The 19574-nt window shown below is 40.3% G+C and overlaps 1 long non-coding RNA gene across 1 annotated transcript in view; it reads left to right on the plus strand.

Moving 5' to 3' along the window:
* Positions 1 to 5103: 5103 nt before the first annotated feature.
* LOC121673960 overlaps positions 5104 to 19574 on the plus strand; it is a 163938-nt gene continuing 149467 nt past the window's right edge. The window contains exon 1 of the long non-coding RNA XR_006019375.1: positions 5104 to 5184. This is a non-coding gene — a long non-coding RNA (uncharacterized LOC121673960). The remainder of the gene's footprint in view (positions 5185 to 19574) is intronic.

Below are 19574 nucleotides of genomic sequence, written 5' to 3' on the forward strand. Positions count from 1 at the left end.
TTGAAATGTGTCTTTTCTGGAAGAAGGCAGGAGAGAGGGCGGGGGGAGGTGTAGAAGGGGACAATTAATGGTTCTGCTCAGATTTGACATGTTCTGGAAAAGCCAAATAAACGAAGTGATGTTTTTCTCCGTTTCAGCTGATCAAAATTATTAGCAAAACCATCTGAAGCACCTTCTGGTGGAATTGTCATCTTGCTGAGTTTAGTTTGTAAAACATCCTGCCAGACATTAAAAAAACTGTAAGCATGCCAGCACATAGGCTCAGAGCACCACTTCTCTAATTGATAGACCCTATAATTTTCTTTTTTACTGAAGACCATGGCTGGATACCTCAGCCTCCCATGTAATTTAATCTAACATCAGTCTGAATTTTTATCCCTAGTAGCATTTGTTTAAATTAGCTTTTTCTCCTCTTTTCTTTCTTAAGGTGTAGACAGGAGATTAACAGCCTTTGGTTCATCCTGTGACTAATAATGTCTTTCTCAGACTTTTCTGCTTTAGAAGAAAAAAATCTTTTGTGAAGACATCAGATATTAATACTGCTACAGCTTTAACAGAGAGTCTACCAGTTGCTGATGAGCTGTTTCAAGGATGGTTTGCAGTGCCCTGCATAGGTGATGATAGGTGAGTAACAGTAGCTTCATTGTAGGAGGTGGGAGGCAGACTCCAGATTGTGTCTGAATAACCAGTATATATGTGCTTTTACCAGCATATGTAGTGGGACATCTAAATTAGGGTTTCCAGAGTGTACCAGTTCCATTGTAAAACAGCACATAGAGCTGATGCTCTTTGAACGTGGGTCAGATCCCATTCCTTGTAGCTGCACTGCAACATCAAACTGATTGGAAAAGCTCTGTGGCAGTAAATGCCAATTCCTTCACCTCCCATTCTGTTTTGGGGGTGCTGGGCTCTTTGCAATGATGTGGTACTCAAAGGGAGAAGGAATCTGTTCTTTGTGAGAAGTGGTTTTCATTATGTCCTTTCTCAAAGGCAGAGAGAAGGCAGATATGGTGGGATCAACTGTTTTGAAAAGTCCTAGAGTCCTAGTTGGGATGTCAGATAGCTTTATGCAACTGCATGCTAAATTGTAGGCATTTCAGTTTTCTTCATTGATATATTTGAGATTCAGCAGCCCAAGTTGATTCCATGAATTCATCTGAATTCCATGAATTATCTCTGTGAATAGTATCTATAGCACCAGTTTGGGGTTTAGAAAAATGGACTACTTTTCTCTACATGGATGTGCCATGTTTTTAAATCACAAACAGTATTGCATTTGTACTTCTTTCTAGTGTCTGTGTTTCATCTTATCCCAGCCAAAACCTGTCTTCTTCCAGACTGGAGCATATTCTGCCCATGTAGTCTTCCATGTCAGATTTTAATGCCCTTGCATTTAGTTCTGCATACAAATACTTCAACTTGTCAAATGGCCCTCAAGTTTCACAGCTGCCTAAGCTGCTATAAGTGAAGATTTTTATTCCCTGTTGTGAATGCTGCAACAAGTCAAAATTGAGGTTTTGCATTTTCTCAGGAGTACCCCAAAAAGTAAAAGAGTTGTGGAGAAACTGTCATTTGATACGAGAAAGATTGGCTCCTGTATTTCTACCCCTTGTCTTGGAAGGTCAGCTTTCCAACCCTGCAGACCTTAGCTGCTGTTATGGGCTTTCATAAGTATACTCAAAAGAAAGGTGATGAGAACACAGTGAGACAGCTGTGAAGTACAGTAGAAGTGAAAAGAAAATATACATTTTTATGAAGTTTCCTGAACTAATTCCTTTTGCCAGACCACTCCAGACTGGAAGAAGCTGGTACAGTGGGGATCTGCATCTGCAGCTTCTGAGAGAAGAAAAATTCTTCCTTGGCAAATGGAGCTAGAAACCCAGAAAATTAAGGATTAATATGTTCATTTATACAGAAGCAGTGAGAACACAATAACATGAAATACAACCAAGGAGGATGCATTTAAAAGACAAAAGAGCCCTGGAAGGGAAGGTACTTAGCTTTGTTCAGAATGCAAACTCTAACATGCAGTTCTGGGAATTGGTGAATTGCACAGTTTAATATTAAAAGAAATTACTTCATACCACAAGAAATACACGATCTGTGCCTTGAAAACCTGAAGATACTTTCCTTTCTCTTTCTGCCAGGAGAGGAGTGGAACACTGGATCTACTTGAAAGTAAGTAACCCTCCATCTAATTTTGTCTATCTGCTGCTAAACCTGAACAAAAATAGTGTAAGTAATAAATTGAATTCCTTTCTGAAAAGAGATCTATCTATTAAAAAAAAAAAAAAAGCCTTTATTCTTACATTCTCATTAATCTCTCATTGTGGAGCTGTTTCCTTTGGAATGGTGAGGGTAGATCTGCAGTAGCAAATGTGCAATCCTTGACTCACTTCTAATAATACTTGGTAATAGCCATAGCAAAAAATATACAGCAAAGAATACTACATTTAGAAGACAATGTAGTGCTGAAAATATCTGGGTGTGGTCTAACAACTGGTTTCCTCTGTCACTGGCAGAGCTGGTCATCAGCAGGCCTTTTTTAATCAGTGTGGTCAAATGTGGAAGAGGAATTTGAAATTCATCTTTTATCCAGACCAGGTATCACCTGATAAATCTCTTTGGAGACTGACTACAGGTTTTGCCTTTATTATTTTTATATGTGAGATGTTTGTGGCAGTGAATTGTGTCACTGATTTCTTGTTTCCCTTCCTCATGTCAAAGCCCTCCTAAAAACAGTTTTGAAATTTGTCATCCATTTCTGGTAAAAGTGCAGCCCAAGATTTTCTCTAAATCTGCCCAGAATACTTTTTTCAGTGCATGGAAACTATTCTGTTTTGCCCTTTCAGTGGTAGTAGTGCCCAAAATATTATTTGAAGCCAGTAAGGGCTTCAGGTAACCACTCTATCTGAAAATCAAGTTTATGTTCCTCTAAAAATGTATCCTTTGCCTGTTAGGAAGATAATGATATTTTTGGCTGTTAAGCACACTGCTGAATTATCTTTAAAGATTAGGGGTAGGAGCAAAATTGCAAGAGAGACCCTAACAGGGAATGAGTAATTCAGAAGTGAAATTGCATGCTGCAAACCAGTAACTTGAGCTGAACCACAGAACTTGTGCTTGAACTCAACATTTCTTGATTAACTAAGGATACTGTGTCCAAGGTAATGAGGAACTGGAGGAGTGAGAAAAAAATGTTTTGAAATGCATATGTGTTTTTGCTGCATTCTTGACAGGTTTTTTTCATAATGTCTTTGTTATAAGCTCTTTCAAGACATGGGAATCTTCTTGCCCCTCTGTGTAATACCTGCTGCACTAGAATGTGAGAAGTTGAGTGCCTGTGATAAAATTAATTTCCTTTTATTAGTTATTTTGTTTATTTCATGGCAATATGCTTCTTCCTTCTGCCTTTCAAGGGAATATTTTGATTATTCAACAAGTATTTTAGATTTATTAGACTAATTATTTAGCCTCATTAGATTAATTATTGAAATTATTGAAATTCATGTTACCCTGAAGACCACAGAAAATGAGGGGAGACGTGGGAAACCTGGGGCACTGGCAGGCATTGGAGTAGGCCAGGGCACAACATTTTGCTTATAGCTGAGGAAATGGGATGGCTGTTCTGGACAGCCTCTCTTGCCCAATGTTGATGATTCAAGGTGTGGGCCTTTCCTGAAAGCATGGCTGCCTTGCTGCTTCCTCTTCATCATATCTGCCTGGCAAAAGCAAGACAAAGCCATCTGCCCTGGGTCTTTCCTTCATCTGTCTCTTTCAATCCTATGCAGCATCTGATTTCTTCCCCATTTCAGCACAGACAATGCTATTTGCGACCCTGTTCTAATCAATCACTCGTGCAATGTTCAGAGCTATCGGACCAGAAGTCTGAGTCCTGCACAGGTACTAGGGGGCCCACTAGGTCACTGTGGGTCACCTGGGTTTCACAGCTTGGCAGGGGCTGTAATATTACATGGAGCTTTTAAGGAGACACAAAAAGTGCATAAGCGTTTCCTCTTTGCTCTCCCCTAAATCCTTTCCCTTGATTTCTTTTTTTCCACTGTAGCATCTCCTCAGATCATTATAGGTTCTACAGATGTTGTTCTCTCCCTTCCATCCATTTTCACTCTTCTTCTCTCCTACAGAAACATCTGACAACTCATCAGAGAAGCCCACACTCACCGTGTTTCCACATTAACATGTTGCCTTTGACAATCCTATTAGTTTTTCTGAAAGACCATCAAACTGGTAATTAAGTGTACCAAGGAAGGGATTTCTTCTAGAAAACAGTTTTATCCAATTGTGTAGTGTTCAGCCACCAGAGTGTTCCTTTACTTCATAGGCATGATAGTTTTCTGTGTATATGTATCATCTAAGCTTCTCAGCAGTGCTTGAGTTTCTTAATAGCTTAATAGTCCCCAATGGAGAGCCCCTGCTTATCTCTTGGAGTCTCAAGTATCTAGATTGAAAGATGGACAAAGAATTTTGTAAATCATGTCACATTCCACTGGGAGGTTATTTTTTCTGAGGAAACCTGCCTGAATGCATGGATAGCCCATATAGGTCAGCAGCAAGTAATGGAGTGTCCAAATAAAAATTGCAAGTTATATTTCTAACTGCAAGACTTCTTCAGACAAGTGCCAGGGGATATTATGTGCCCAGCAGCTGATAATTCTAGTAGAACACCAGTCAAACAGGGATCCAAACATCTGGTGGCAAAGGGAATGGCATCATTTTCTGTCTTAGGAATGGCTGCCTGTTCAAAAAGTGGAGCTTTAACAGGAACAGCATTCATTAAGTAAATGTTCATAATTTAAAAAAATTAATGTCTACTAAGAGATTTCCATTCTTTTGTTTCCTTTGTTGCAACCTGAAGATATCTTTGTCTGAACTGGTAAATTTCAAACCCTGCCCCAGTAGGTGCATTCCAGTAATGGGCAAGAACACACGTGCTCTTGTATCACAAGCAGTGACAAGTTTCTAGTGTATGATCTGCTGGCAAGTTATTTAAGCCGTCAGCCCACAAAAGACTATCAAACTTGCATAACTACACACCTTCTAACAGAATTTGTGAGCACTGCCAGTTAACTATGTTTGTACAAGCTATGGTGCAGGTGTGGTCTGTTCTTCCCCTCTTCCTGGTGGCATCCCAATGTCTGAAGGAGACATTCGTAAAGAGGAAGGGTAAGGAACGTCTGGTGGGTTGATGGGAAAGAGGAATTTTAGGAAAGCTGCTCCAGGGACACTTGTCTCCAGGAAGTCATAAGTCCCAGTTCCATGTACGCTTGCTAATCATCACTTCTGCCTTTGATACTATAGGGTATTACCCATTTGCTATCATTTATTGTCATAGGATGCACTAGAATGTTTTTCCATTCTGTCATAAGCTCTTCCAGGTCTTATTACAGCATCTGGATTTCTTACTCTGTGTTTTTCTGAAGGACTCAATCAAACATACATGATGACTGCTGATTTTCTGCATTTAATATTAGTGATAGTTTAATCCTGATAATTAATGAAGCACTATCAAATGTAGTAAGGGAGACTTATAAGTCCAACAAGAAGGTTGGAAAGGTTAGAAAAGAAGGTTGGAAAGAATTAATGTCTCTCTGAATTGAGCACTTCCTTCCTTTTTGAAAACCTGGGGTTTTCTTTTTGTCTTTGTGGAGTATCAGCCCAGTCTAAACACTGAAACAAGGAGGGTGAATAAAACTTCAACAGATCTTTGATCATTCAGACTCTGCAGAAATTCAGGGCAAGTCATTGCTGCCTAGTTCTGTTTTCAGAACAAAGGTTTTTAGAGCAGTCGAGTTCAACAATTACTATTTTTGAAATTTAAACATCACTAAAATACATTAATCTTTTTTTGCTTCCTCCTCATCAAAGTATTTGATTACCATTTGATGGTTGGAGGACATCACAGCCAGAAACCCTTTGGCTCTCACTGCTGCATCCTTTGCAAAGCAGCAGCTGAGTTCAAGACCTGCCCCAGAATCCATGCCTGGTTTCTACCTCCTTTAGAGAGGCTGAGTGGTGTTAAGAGTTGTACATAGCTTACAGAGGGAATACACATAAGTGATACCAAATGGAATTGAACTACTTCTGAAATATCGAGGAGTACCTCTGACGCAGAGCATGGTTCTTTTAAGAATTAGGGCATGCTATTCCTCTACAGTTCTTTGCTGTGCCAAAAGAGGACTAATCAGTGGATTAATTATGTAAAACTTTAGTAAGTTTTGCTTCATACTAATGATGAGGATAGCATGTGCAGAAATTAATTTTTACTTTCAGGATATCTTACAATTGGTCTATTTTACCAAGGTTAAGATTCAGTCCATTCTCTGTTTGACTTTTTTTTTCCTTTCAATGATCCTGACATTATATTGATGAGATAAAAATATGAAAGGGAAGAATCTATAAGCTCCAACTCAGAAAAAGAGCTTCCTGCCCCCCCCCCCCCCAAGCTATTTTGTCCTTCCTACCCTGCAAAACATAAGCAAGCACTAGAAGAGAAAAATTAATCAACAGCAAACCAAATTGTATAATGAGAGACATTATTTTTCACCTATCCTTTTTAGAAGGGTAATTGAAAGAGACAGAAGTCAACTAAATTTAGTACGCTAAAACAATGTACAGTACTGTGAGTACTTCAACCTAATAGATCAAATATAGTTCTTTAAATCCTTCCCATTGCAAATCCAAGGAGAGAGAATTAAAAGAGGCCTTATTTTCAGAGTTGTTAGTCTGATAACTGTAAAATTTCCAAAGATAAAAAGATGTCCTTAATGCTTTATACTATGTGGATTCAGGTTGGAATATTTTTGTTCTGCAAAGTTTCCATCACCAGAATCTCTTTCCTACCTTGTTCAGGCATTTAAAATCCACATTCAGACCTGTCAAGTCTTCTACTCAGAGAATGAGACTCATTGGGTTCATTCCTGTCTCACATGTTTCTATAGATGGGCTTGATATCGGTCAGAGAATAGATTCACTTTTCAACTAAGCCAATCCAGTGGGCACCTGGGGTCAGTAGCACAGTCCCATTTTCTTTTGCTGCTCCCTGGTTATGTGTTCCTGTCCCATTTGCAGTGCCAGTATTGTTGCTCATTGCAGTGAACTACCTAAACCTGCTTGGATGTACAACCCTTTGTTAAAATAGGGCTTAGGACTTTTCGTTGTTTGTTTTCGGAAGTAAAGTTTAAAGCCCCTTTTTAATTAGGAAATAATTCTATTTCCCTGGCTCATAATACTTTAATATTATCCTTTACTGGGCTGGATGTAAACCATTCAGGTACTGGCCAAAAGTAGTTGTTGGGCAGCTCTAAATACGTGTTTTGTCCCAAGAGTTCCACATGCCTTTCTGAGAAATTCCCTTCTACCTTTGAACAGTGGAGAATTAGCAAAGTATCCAATCAAACTGCATCATTGTGCCTCATCACCGATATTTTCTTCTTGAGAAATACACACATTAAGTCAGATGTGAAAGTCAATTATGAGAAACAAATGTTTGCAGGCCAAAAGAAGAAATGAAAACCCTAAAATTACCTCCATTTTCCAACATCGCTTCTAGCAGTGGAGCCTCAGGCGTCATCAGGCATTGTCACTCAGCCTGGTGCCTGCATCACATTTGGCTGTCTCCTTGTCACCAACTTAGCAGGTCACAGGGTTAATTCTAGAACGTCCATTTCAAGCTATTAACTTTGTAATCAGAGTAAGTGTTGGTTTGGAATGTGATGAAGTGGTTTAGAATAATTTCCAGGGCTGTCAAGATGCACATGCTTGCCCTGTGACTGCAAGAGACATGCGGTAGAAGCTCAGTGATTGGCAGGGACAAGTTGGAACCAGTTGCTGCTAGACTATCCTGTATGGGTCATTGCATTATCATAAAGCCATGCATATACAATAGGTGGATTTGATTTTTCAGGAAATGGATTACCAGTAAGTCTGTGAGCTGGTCATGACATTTTATTTCACTGTAACATCGAGTGGAAACAAAACACACATCCTTTCTCACAAAAGCAGTGGTCCCCCAGAAAGTCTCTTTGTGTTAGAAGGATAAAGAGAGCCTTCAAAATTTTAGGCCTCACCTGAAATGTGCATGTCTGAAGCTTTGTGTGTTGTAATTATGAAGGGAAGGCATTCTTCCCAGTAGTATATTACCTGTTTGAGAGAAAGAGAAATTACAAAGAACGTGGAGTGCAAAATGAGTCTTGATGTTTTAAATAGTATTGACTAGGTCCTCTAAAGAATTCTGTGGGCTGCTTGATAAAGCAGAAAGAGACAATAGAGAATTTTCTACATGCTGGCTTTGCAGAAACATGTTCTATATTTGATTGTTTCATTGAGTGCAGCAACAGAGTATACAAAACATTTGGGATCAATAATATTTTTGTACATCTTTTTTCCAAAGATCCCAAGTTATTCTACAAGCACTGAGCATCAGTAGGAGAAACTCATATCTAGGAACTAGGTACCCTCTTCCCCTTAAAGGGAAACAGGGGACCAGAAACAGAGTTCAGCTTGCTCAGCATCACATGCTAAGTCAGGTACTAAATTGCATATAAAATTCCCAGACATCACATATCACTTCATCTCCTGGTCCCTCATACAAGCCCTGAAAAGTGTTTGTTCTTGATTAATTGTCAAGCTAAATTATTTAGGTACAATGTTAATGTCCTGTAGAGGCCTTGTGAAGTAAACCAGCTTCAGCCTATTCAGTCAAATTCAAGGAGCTATCTATCTGCAGTGGAAACTATACAGGTTCTTCTCTAAACTCCTTTAAAAGGCACAAATAAGGACTAGTGTATGTTCTGGATTACTTCTCATGTCCGTTTGCTTTTAAATATGAGGGGTAGCACTGAACTAATCATCTGGCCAGTCCTGTGCTAGGAATTACATTAATCACCTTAAGATGGCAAATGTATGTGCTGCACCAACCAAGCATTCACATGGCTGCTAATTTCCCAAAGCCCTTTAGCAGTTAAAATATAATTATCTGTGTGGACACGAGATGGTTGACTGACTAGAACATAATAGAACATAATTATAATGCTAGTACTCTGTAGGTGTTATGGAGGGCAGAGTTCGCACATTTCTGCCTTTTTATCTGAGGTAAATTTCCTAACGCTTCCATCAAGGTAGTCAACATGCTGCTGGCTTCAGTGCCTGTCTCTGTTGCTGAGACTGGATTTCTCACCTCTCTTTAAGAAATGGTGAAACTCATAGCCTGCTTCTGAGAAGTTCTTTGCATTTTATAAACAAAGAATTCTGTGCAAAAGCAAATTCTGATTGCTTAATTACTTGCAACTTCTTCTGCAAACTCCCATTACATTCCTGAAACCTTCCACTTGGAACAAGTGAGCACACTAAACAGACATAACTTTTCTTTGCATTTTGAGGATCTGGTCTTTGCAAAATGGTCTATACTATTTTTATAGGAAGCTTCTAGTACATCGTTAGTAAAAGAACAGGTATATTTACCTTTTGAAATAATTATTTACAATTTCTCATTTTTCTAGTAATTCCATGATTGCAATCAGGTCATCAGTTTTTAAGAAGAGTTCTAAATATATATTCATAGAGGATATTTTCTCAGAAAGGGAAATAACAATGCTCAACCTAGTGTATTAGAGCAGTAAAAGTCTTCCACTGTTTTTACAAGTTTGGGTTAAATGTAAGGTGTTTTGTAATGCTAGTAAAAATAGCTGTGCTTCACTTTCTGAGGGTAATGAGGGAAGACAAAATGATGCCTCCATCTTCTGAAATTTTGAGGGGGAAATTAGTTTGTCAGGAAATGGTTTGAAACTGATGCTCAGGTATTGTAAAGAATGCATACTACAGAGTCCAGCATTCCTAGATCCATCATTGTTGAATACAGCCTCCCCAAGAAGATGTTCCATGCTTTTTTGTATTAAGTGTAATTAGGTCATTACAGAAACATTTTCTGTCTTCCTCTTCTCAGTGCTTGCTACAGCAGCCCAGAAAGAAGTTGACACTTCTCATTACCTAGTGTTTTAATAGCTCTATGTGCAAAATCTCCACTGCTTGTTGGGTTGCCTGCTGGAAGCCAGCTGTGGCCTACCATCAAAAGCTATGTATCAGGTTTCAAGAGCATGTCATAGTGGGGTGGTAAAAACAGCACTGCCAGGTACTCACAGAGTGGGGTATATCCCTGCCTATGGTTTTGGTCAAGGACAGAGCAAAGCTGGGAGCAGGAGGACCCATGAGGAAAAGCCCAGGAAAGTTTGGGGGTGGGATGTGGGACAAAAAATTGAAACTAAGGATAAATTCTGCATCCAAAGGTAGTAGTGGACTTTCTGATACTCCATTCTCCAACTCCCCAGTGGGGTTTGCCACAGTTCACACAGAGCAAGGCCAGAGTTAAGTCATGCAAAGGGCCCTCCTGCCTGGCAGAGGAAGACCATGGCCATGGCACCAAAGGCATGCTGGAATCTGGAGGTTGGGCCAGGCCTGCAGCTCAGGCTTGTCATCAAGTGCAAAGCAGTGTGGGCTGCAGGAAGGCCAGGGGGTTGTGAGACCTGGGGTGGTACTGGGGGATGACAGCTTGTGTGTTCAGTCAGAGAGCTGTGGGGCTCTGCAGGTCCCCAGGAGGAGTGCACTTCCTGGGATCTGGTGATTTGAGTGATTACAGTGAAGCTCAGTCAGGAATTTGTGGTTGGAGGAAAAAAAAAAAAAATAATACACAGAAGAACTCCTCTTCATGTGGGATGCAGCTTCTACTTACCTCCACCTGCAAGTCCATAAAGACACTTGAAACTTCCCAGCTCAGGCTCCATAAACACACCTAGACCTACACCACAGCTCTGGCTGACAGACTGCCAAAGCTTTTAAAACTTTATAAAGTTATAAACATATATAAACTATATATGTACACTGGAAACAATCCAGATTCGAGAAGCATCTGAGAAGGCACGTGGTAAACACAAAGTCAGTAACTTTTATATAACATGAAAGCCACTGGTTTGCCTCAGAACTGCAGAGCTCTGACCACAGTGGATTTAGAAAGCTGGCTGGCGTGGCTTAAGGCAGACCTATTTCTGTGCTGGAGAAGTGATTTCCCAGGGATTTGAGGGAGAAGTAGTATTCCCCTTTAGCTAAAAGTGTCTCTATGCCTCTGACTGCCTTATGGAGCCAACTACATTAAGTGCACAAAATATGCAGTTGTCATCCAGGGTACAACTGGATCTGAGCAGAGTCATTGTCATTTTCTCCTGCCATGCTAAATCTCTTCAATTTACAACTTCTTTTTCCTTATACTTTCAATGTTCTACGGCTGCTTGTAAACCTGTGAGTTGTACCCAGTTCAAGTCACCTTCTACACAAAGAGCATTCACAAAAATGTAGCTGTGGGCTTTTGTCCATATAAAGACATTTCGGCCACGGGTGCCTCTGTTACTGAACTACTTGCTGGCCTTTGAGCCTTCTGATCCCCATTTCAGACAAGTGGTGCGTTTATTTAAAAAATCTTCACACATATTCAGGTTTTACCGACAGGACTCACAGCCACTTACAACCACAGCTGTTTTCAGCCACTCTGTGGCAACAAAGAAGTAAGTAGGTAAAAAAGGAGCTAGAAACTGTTTTCAAAAGAAAAACATCCTTAGAGGAAGGGAGGTCTCACTGTTCCATCAGAAGAAGGATGGCTCAGTTCTGGGTTTGCCCAAGGTCTGGGGTCGGGCTGCAGTCCCCCTGGATGTCATCAGGAGCCTCTCACAGCCCTGTACTTTTCATTATTTGAAGCTCTGTTTTTCAAAGAATATTTATGCTCTCAGACTTCTCAGCTTCTTGTTTCTCCGTTTTATTACCTCTGAAAGAGTTAACAGGAGAATGAGCTACTAAGCCGGGAGACTGATAAGAAAAAGGGACCTGAAGGCCGGGAAGGGCTGTGGTCCATTGTGAGTGGTGGGGCTGAGTATGGGCACTGCCAGCTGGATCAGTCGTCTGGGAATACAGTTTCAGAGGCCCCGAGCCTGAAAGAGTAACCCCCAGTAAAGGCTCATCACCCCCGCCCTGCTCTTGCCCTTTCTGTGGGCTCGGGCCCGCTGAAGCATTTGAGGGGTGTGGGTTCAGCACGGAGCGGGCTGAGCAAGTGCCATGGGAGGGCAGCATTGCTCAGACACACAGCCCGGCGCCTTTCAGCCTTGTCCAGCACACATCCTTGGAAGGGCTCCTCCTCTGAGAGCCCCTGCACGTTCCCGGTCTCATGGGACCTGCTGCCCCGGCCATCAACCCGGGACACTGCAGGAGAGCCTGGCTCATGGGGGAACAGCTCACCTGTCCCTCGGACAACTCTGCTATTCCTGAGCTAGTTTGGTGAGGTTTTTTCCTTTTTTTCTTCGAGTGTCTCCAAAAGATAATTACATGGAGCTGGGGCCGTTTGCTCAAGTTACTTTTAATTCCCATGGTGGTTGTAATGAAGTGTGTACTGCACATCCATTTTACTAAAGTAGTGTATAAGGACACACTTGACTTGCTTTTCCTCTGCAGTTGAGGAAGGACAGATCATTAAGAAAACGGGACCGCTACCTTATTGGAGCCTTCAAACAGATCCCCCGGCCTCACTCCTTTGGAAGAGATGCAGACTGAGTCTCTGAGATCTGCGGAGGCTTTGGTAAAGGGCTTTGAAATGCTTCCTCTTCCCCCAGGATGGTGCTGCTCCAAGCATCATTGCAGGTTTTATCTCAAAGCAGACAGGCTTGCTAGTGAACAGGAGAAGTGTCCATTAGAGGAAACATGGGAGAAACACCCTGCACCAATGAACAAAACCATTTCTGAAGATTTCCACTTTGTAGTAATGCCGGCAGGTGCTCTTCCCACATGATTCAGTTGGGGGTTGGAGATTTGTGTGTTTAGGTGCTGGCTGGTCTGCCTCATGCTGAGTGCCCAAGGTGCTGTCAGAGGACAGACATTTTCACATTCAAATCCTCCTTTCCCAGTTCTTGACTTCACAGAAGTTGAAGCACATACACAGATGCATGTTCATTTATTATTTCCTGAAAAATTGTCTCCTTGGAGCTGCTGTCCATAGAAGTGCTATCCTGTAGTCTCTCACAGAGGAACTGATGACAGGGATTTAAATCAAGCCCTTCCTGTATGTCAAAAGAGTACATAACTCCCCAGCCAGAGTGCATTTTGAAGCTGAGATTACATTGGAGCTTTCAAGCTAGATATATTTTATATAAAGTAATTGCCCAGTCTTGTGTTTAAGATATGCACTCAAGTTTCTGTCTTTGATCTAAGAAATGCTTATTTCCCAAAGTGGAATGGTGTCAATAGGAAATAATCATATCTCAAATAGCTTTATTGCTTCAGGGCTGGGGTGCTGTCCTGGAAGACTGAAAATAGGGTTGTTGTGTTCCAAGTGATCTACCTAAACACTGAAATTTGTGAATAAAAGTCAGAGGTGAAAAAGGGGAAAGTTGGCATCAGCAACATTGTAACGATTTAGACTTGTATTTTCATTAAAAAAAAAATTAAACAGAAGTTACACAAATAATTCTTTTCAATCCAAACAAAATACAAGGGTTTTATCTTTGTCACAGAAAACACAAAAATATAGGTGGGTTGGATCAATTTTATTTTCTTCTTTTATTTTGGTAAAAAATATTCTTAAATATGCTTATAGGGGTCTATGCAGAGATTCATTGAGCAGAAACCTGTTCATACTTTTACAATGCTTTGATCACTGGACTTGGCATTGTCTGTCAAAGCTTTGATCAACATGACAAGATTATAATGAATTTTTGTCCATGGTGAATAACCCAACTTCCTTTGCTAGTACGAAAGGGAATGATAGTGGTTTTTTCATATCTACAGATGAATACAGACATTTAACTCTATTCTCTAAATTCTCTACGGAATTTAACTCTATCCCAGGAAGGGATAGAGTTAAGTTCCTAATACTTGTTAATAATTTGCTTTTATATTATCCTGCCATCCTTCATTTCTTCCACAAAGTTTCCTAATGTCAGGATGTACTAGGATGAAAGTATTTGTTTAGAGGTAACTGGGGACTGAAGCTCTTGCTTCTAGGATCAGGGACATCACTTAATCATGAAAGTGTTCCACCACTGATAAGGTTTTTTTTTCACCGTTCTGCAATTCAAGGGAACTTTGGGGTCCACCTATGTAAAAGACCAATGTAAACTCTGAAGGACCCCTAAAAATAAACCCATTTGCTATTTATTATTTTATAGCTGAATATGGTAGCTACTTCAGAGTTGTGAAAAGAGAAGACATCCTTAGTTGTCTCTGCAGAGCATTTGCAGACTAAGGAGTCAGCAAGCACAGGTAGGATATTTAAAATCATGCAGTGCTCTGCTACATTTTCATAGCAAGGAAAATATATTCTCCTATAGGAATTACTGTGTTCAGTGCTTTTTATGTTAAACAGATAGTAGCTCAGATTTTAGGAGTCCTTCATCCCTTAAAGAATGTTAGCTAAATCTACTACTCTGAGTTAAAAAATTGCCATTGTTGTATTAAAGCATTGGAGTCTGTCACAAAGAACCCCCCCTTTGAACTCTAGATTATAATGAAGAGATCATATAGAAAAGAGAAAACCAGTTAATTTTGCAGTGAGAGTAAAACACATTCTTTGAACTCCCCAAAGGCAGGTTTTCCTGTGGTGAGGCCTCAGGAGGAATAGTAAGCAGAAAATGATTCCTGTGATGTTTAGGCTTGCGGTTTGCTGCTTTGCAATGTGACACATAAATTGGTGGACAAAAGTGTTTATTTTCTATTAGGTGTTGCTAATGAAGCATCTGTACTTCTTTGAGAACTTAAAGTGAACTCCAATCCTGCATTGTTATGTTCAGGAGTCGGTGCTGATTTCTTCTCCGTATTCCCCTATGGCAGCCTTAAATGCCTTTATTTTGCCATGATGCGAGATTGGTATCAGTCTATTTTCTTTCCTTTCTCACTGTATCTCAACTTGAATTGAGCTTTTGGTGGGCTCACCCCATGCTTTCCTTAGTATCACATTTAAGGCGTCCAGATGGGGTGACAGAATGGAATAAGACACCAGCCCTCCATCTGTTAAAAAAAAAGAAGAAAGAAAAAAAAGAAGAAATTAAATACAAGGTTTTATTGTTTTTTAAGTAAGAACAGATACAGTCTGTATGTCAAGGCCAAACTATATGCTATTAAATCTAGCCTTTGAAGTCTTCCATTGGGCTGACCAAGGACAGATGGTAAACTGTTATCAGTTGATATGGGATTAGGTCAAGTCGAAGTTCAAGACTGAAGGTAACAGTAAGAGTCTCAGTTCAGTTGTCAAATGTATTAGTTTATTTAACGAACACCACACAGTCAGCATCTTTGCTACTGTTCTGCTAGTTTAAAAATTGGGAGATTTATTTACCCAAGGATCTCCACACTCTTTAGAAGTTTAATATGGCAAATGTATCTGTTGTAGCTTAGTAGCTGAATAGCAATAAAATCTTTATTCTTTTGGAGGAGAAAAGAGTTTAGATTTAAGATGTACCAGCCTAAGATATACTGCAATTATTTTTAATTTTTTGTTTTATTTTTACCTGGCTCATATATTTGCATCATTTGCCTTTGTGTTTCTATTTTCTTTGCACATGCACCAATTGGAGAAACTGATTACTAGTATCAGATGTAGGGAAGGCTGTAGCAGCATTTCATTTCTTACACTTTATTTTCACACCCAAATAATGAATGAAGACTATTGACCGTGAAGCTGAAAAGCTGCATACATGTCAGGCTGTCTATTCTTCAAATTTGGCAGAGGAAATGAACTTGCCTTAAAAACAATCTAACCAAACATGTTTAGAAACAGCTTTTGCAGAACTGGCTGATGTTTGCCATATGACACTTGCAATGGACATTAGACATAATTTGGAAGCAAGCAAAGCAGTTAAGTGTATGTCAGTGAAAGAGCTGAGACAAAATGAACTTTCAAGATCTGGTCATAATCTTACACAATAATTCGTTGTCAACCTCATGATTTAATAGTGTGCACGGTTTATAGAAGGTAAGGACTGATGGGATGAGCCTTTGCTAGCAAAGCTAGAGCTAAAAATGCTCAAGATAACTTCCTAAAGAACAGCTCTTCTTTATAGCTTAATTTTTTTTTCTTCCCCATAACTCCTTTACAAATTCAGTGAAAAGGAAACTCTTCTCTATAATGTGTGTTCAGGCAGAAAAGAGGAACAATAGTCATGAAGCCTGGTAAAGTAAAGTTTTCTACAGTCATAGGAGGAAAAGCTGCTGTTGCAGCATAGGAATTACTTTTCAGGTATATAAATCATGAAATTAAAACAATCTAAGGTTTTCCTAATCCTGTTCAGTAAATTATGGGTACACATTGACTTCTCCATATGACATTTGTTCTTTTATGTACTTATTACATATGTTAATGTGTCATGCGAATAAGTAAATATTGCCAGAAAAACAGGACTTTTGAAGTTGTGACACTTTGTGCTTCATCACTTGACATTCAACAGCTCTTCTTAATTTTTACAGTTGGGATGATGTGTAGCTGACTGTAGCGTTACACTGTGTTACTAACACATCCAAACTAAAAAAAGAGACAACCCTAGAACTGTTTCTGGTTCACTCTCAGCTCAAAGAGGTTTCTGTCTAAAGGCTCAGGACTCAATTCACATTTAAACAAAATTTTAAGCTTGGCTGGAGGTGGTGGGAAAATCACTTCATACCATTTTTCCTGTTCCCTGGACTTGGCCTGGCTGAAACTACTGTTGTAATAAGGCTGTGGGCTTCCTCCTGCCTGTCACAAGGAATGCTGTCGTTCCCTGAGTACTGCTGAACTTCAGGGCTCAAATGTGGCGCTGTCTGGTCTGCAGAGTCCTTTGCTATGCTCCTTTCTCCCCTTGTTGCCTGTTTGTGCTGAGCTAGCAATCCCTGGGCAGAGTGACGGGCAAGTTCCGGCAGCAGCAGATGGACAAGGCACAGCACAGCCCTGCAGGCCTCCTTCGTCTTTAGAGATCCACAATGTTCTGCACTGTAGTAGAACATAAATTTTTTAGCTTCAAGTTTCAGCTACAAGACTGGTAAATCTGGAAAAGTCATCTATGCAGACTGGACTTTTCCTTACCCACTCTCCCAGGCAGCTGTTTCAGATTCAGGGAACAGGGTGGGAGTGAGTGCAGAAAATAGCCATTAGAAACTTGTTGAGCATTTCAGTGAGCCTTTTCTCACCTCAGTGTAAGCTTTACACAATTACCATAGACTACAAAAATGGAAAACTATAACAGGTGGAAAGAGTCTAGGATCTACTTTCCAGACATGTTTTAAAGTCACTCAGGAGAAGCAAAACATTTTCATTTCAGAATGTTGGTCTTTTCCACTTTCTTTTTGATTAGCCATTTATAGTGCTTACCTTAACTAAGACCGATGTCTGTACTCCCTACTTGAATAGGAAAAATCTTCCATTATACTTGGCAACATAAAGGAATGTTAAATAATCAAAACCAAACTGCATTTTCTCAGTATATTTTGGTATCCAAATGTGTTCAAAATATGCTCATCTATACGTGGTTTGAGGTCCTCCATGTGTATTCCTGCTGTAATTTCATTTTCCCCTTTTTCCTGTGTTCTTCTTTCTGCTCGTTCTTTTGAGAAGCGATCCACAGCCTCCTTGGCTTCAAATTTCTCTGGCTACTGCAGCTTCATTTATTTGAGTCCAATTAGCTTCCTGAGGTTTTGGTTAGTATTCTTGGTTTTTTTGAGGTAAATAGTGAGCAGACTGGATCTCTAGAAGCACTTGGCCTCCCACATCTAGTGTTAATGTTTCTCTTTGAGGATCCACCAGGTCCTACACTGCTGAAGCTGGAAAGCTCTCAGGAGATCCTTCCCTTCACTTTTGAACCCAAGCTGACCTGCCCCCAGATCTGCATATAAACCTATTTGGGCATATTTCCTATATCCACTTCTGCCTACAACATTTCTCTTGGACATTAATGTGTCTTCTCAAGAGACCTGGAAAATTCCTAGAGCCTGATGTGCTTCCTGTGATACAGAGGAAGATATTGTCCCTGTAGGGAGAGAGGTCAGAAAGGTGTAACACCGTAACATTTGTGAGTGTCTTTGGGGCAAGTCCCCCTACTCTGTTGCACTCAACATGGACTGCTCCTTGTGTATTTGCTCTGGGACAGGCCTCTTGCAAACAACAATGTCCATATGCTAAAGCAGATTAGAGTTCATGGGTGAAAATTGAAAATTAGGCTCATTGTTGTAATTTTTCTCCATAAATAGCAGCAGCAATTGCATTGTTTTGTAAAAGGCTGGGATATAACAAGTATAAATGGTACACTCCAAAAAAAAAAAAAAAATCTGTTCTGCAATATCCGGGGGCCATGGCTGTCAAGGGCCAACACAGCCATCAAGAAAGTCTAAAATTAAAACAGACAAGTTGCCAATGCATAAAACTGCCATCATCATGTTCACTTCCCAGTTTGTTTCAATGACCATCCCATCTGTGAAACATATTTCTGTGGGACAGTTAAGGGTTGCAAGTATAAACCAGCCCATTCCAGTGAATGCCACAACCCAGGTGTCGCTCTTGTTTGAAAAATGCCTGGGTGGCCCCACTGCCAAGGATATAACCACAGATAATACAATCCAGAAATCCCTTTCCAAAGCAGTGAGTAATTGAAATTTATGTACTTGCATAACTCATTTATTGCTGTGAGAGCAACGAATCCAAGGTTGTCAGCTCCAGCCATAGGGGTTGTTCCCTGATCCAAGAGGCCTGTGACTTTATTGCTTGAATGGGAGAGCTGGGGCTGGTGACTGGCACTGCTGCATAGAGGCTGGGATGTATGGCTGGGCACATGCTGGATGAGAGGTAAGGGCACAGACTTCTCTCTTTGGCAGGAAGAAAAACACCTCAGCAGGAGTGATTCAAGTGGGTAGAGGTTTCAGTCCGAAGCCTCAGGCCAATCTGATAGGCTCTGTTTTCTCGAATGGAAAGTCTCTGATTTGCCTCATTCCTAGCACTGTGGTAGCACCCACAGATTCTTTTCTATTTCAAATACAAACTTAAAGGCTTTCAAGGTTTTCAAGGCTTTCAAGGTCAGTTCTGGTTTTATGCATTATTGTGATTGAGATTTGGGAAACAAGTTTGGAATACCCATAAGAATATCATGCTGGAAAAAGTCCTTACATCTGGGAAATCTGTTTTCCCTCTTGCTGCTCTGTCGTGCATTGAGCTGAGTTCATAACTATCCTAGAACTTCTGAAGATGCATATCTGATAGCAAAATGGAAAGAGTTTTTTCTCTGAAGGGTCTGTGAAGCTCGTAAGTGACCGATGCTAAGTATTACTGTGACTAACTAAACGATTTGACACAAAGGTTTGTTTTAACAAGCCTGTGCTCTTGTGTCAGGCATCAAGCAGGGACACAATCTCAGGGCCAGGACTCTGGGGCTCACTTTGTTTTCTCTTTTCCAAAGCAGTGACCCTTTCTTCCATTTTACTGTCTGTCATGATAGTTTTTCCCTTCTTTTAGAGAGATGAAGGAGTTCTGTTTAGAATAAGATGCTCCTAATGTTGCATAGATTGGACAA

The sequence above is a fragment of the Corvus kubaryi genome, unplaced genomic scaffold (genome assembly GCF_017639235.1).
Source record: "Corvus kubaryi isolate FWS band 111438036 unplaced genomic scaffold, C.kubaryi_AGA036_p1.0 66, whole genome shotgun sequence".
NCBI lineage: Eukaryota > Metazoa > Chordata > Aves > Passeriformes > Corvidae > Corvus > Corvus kubaryi.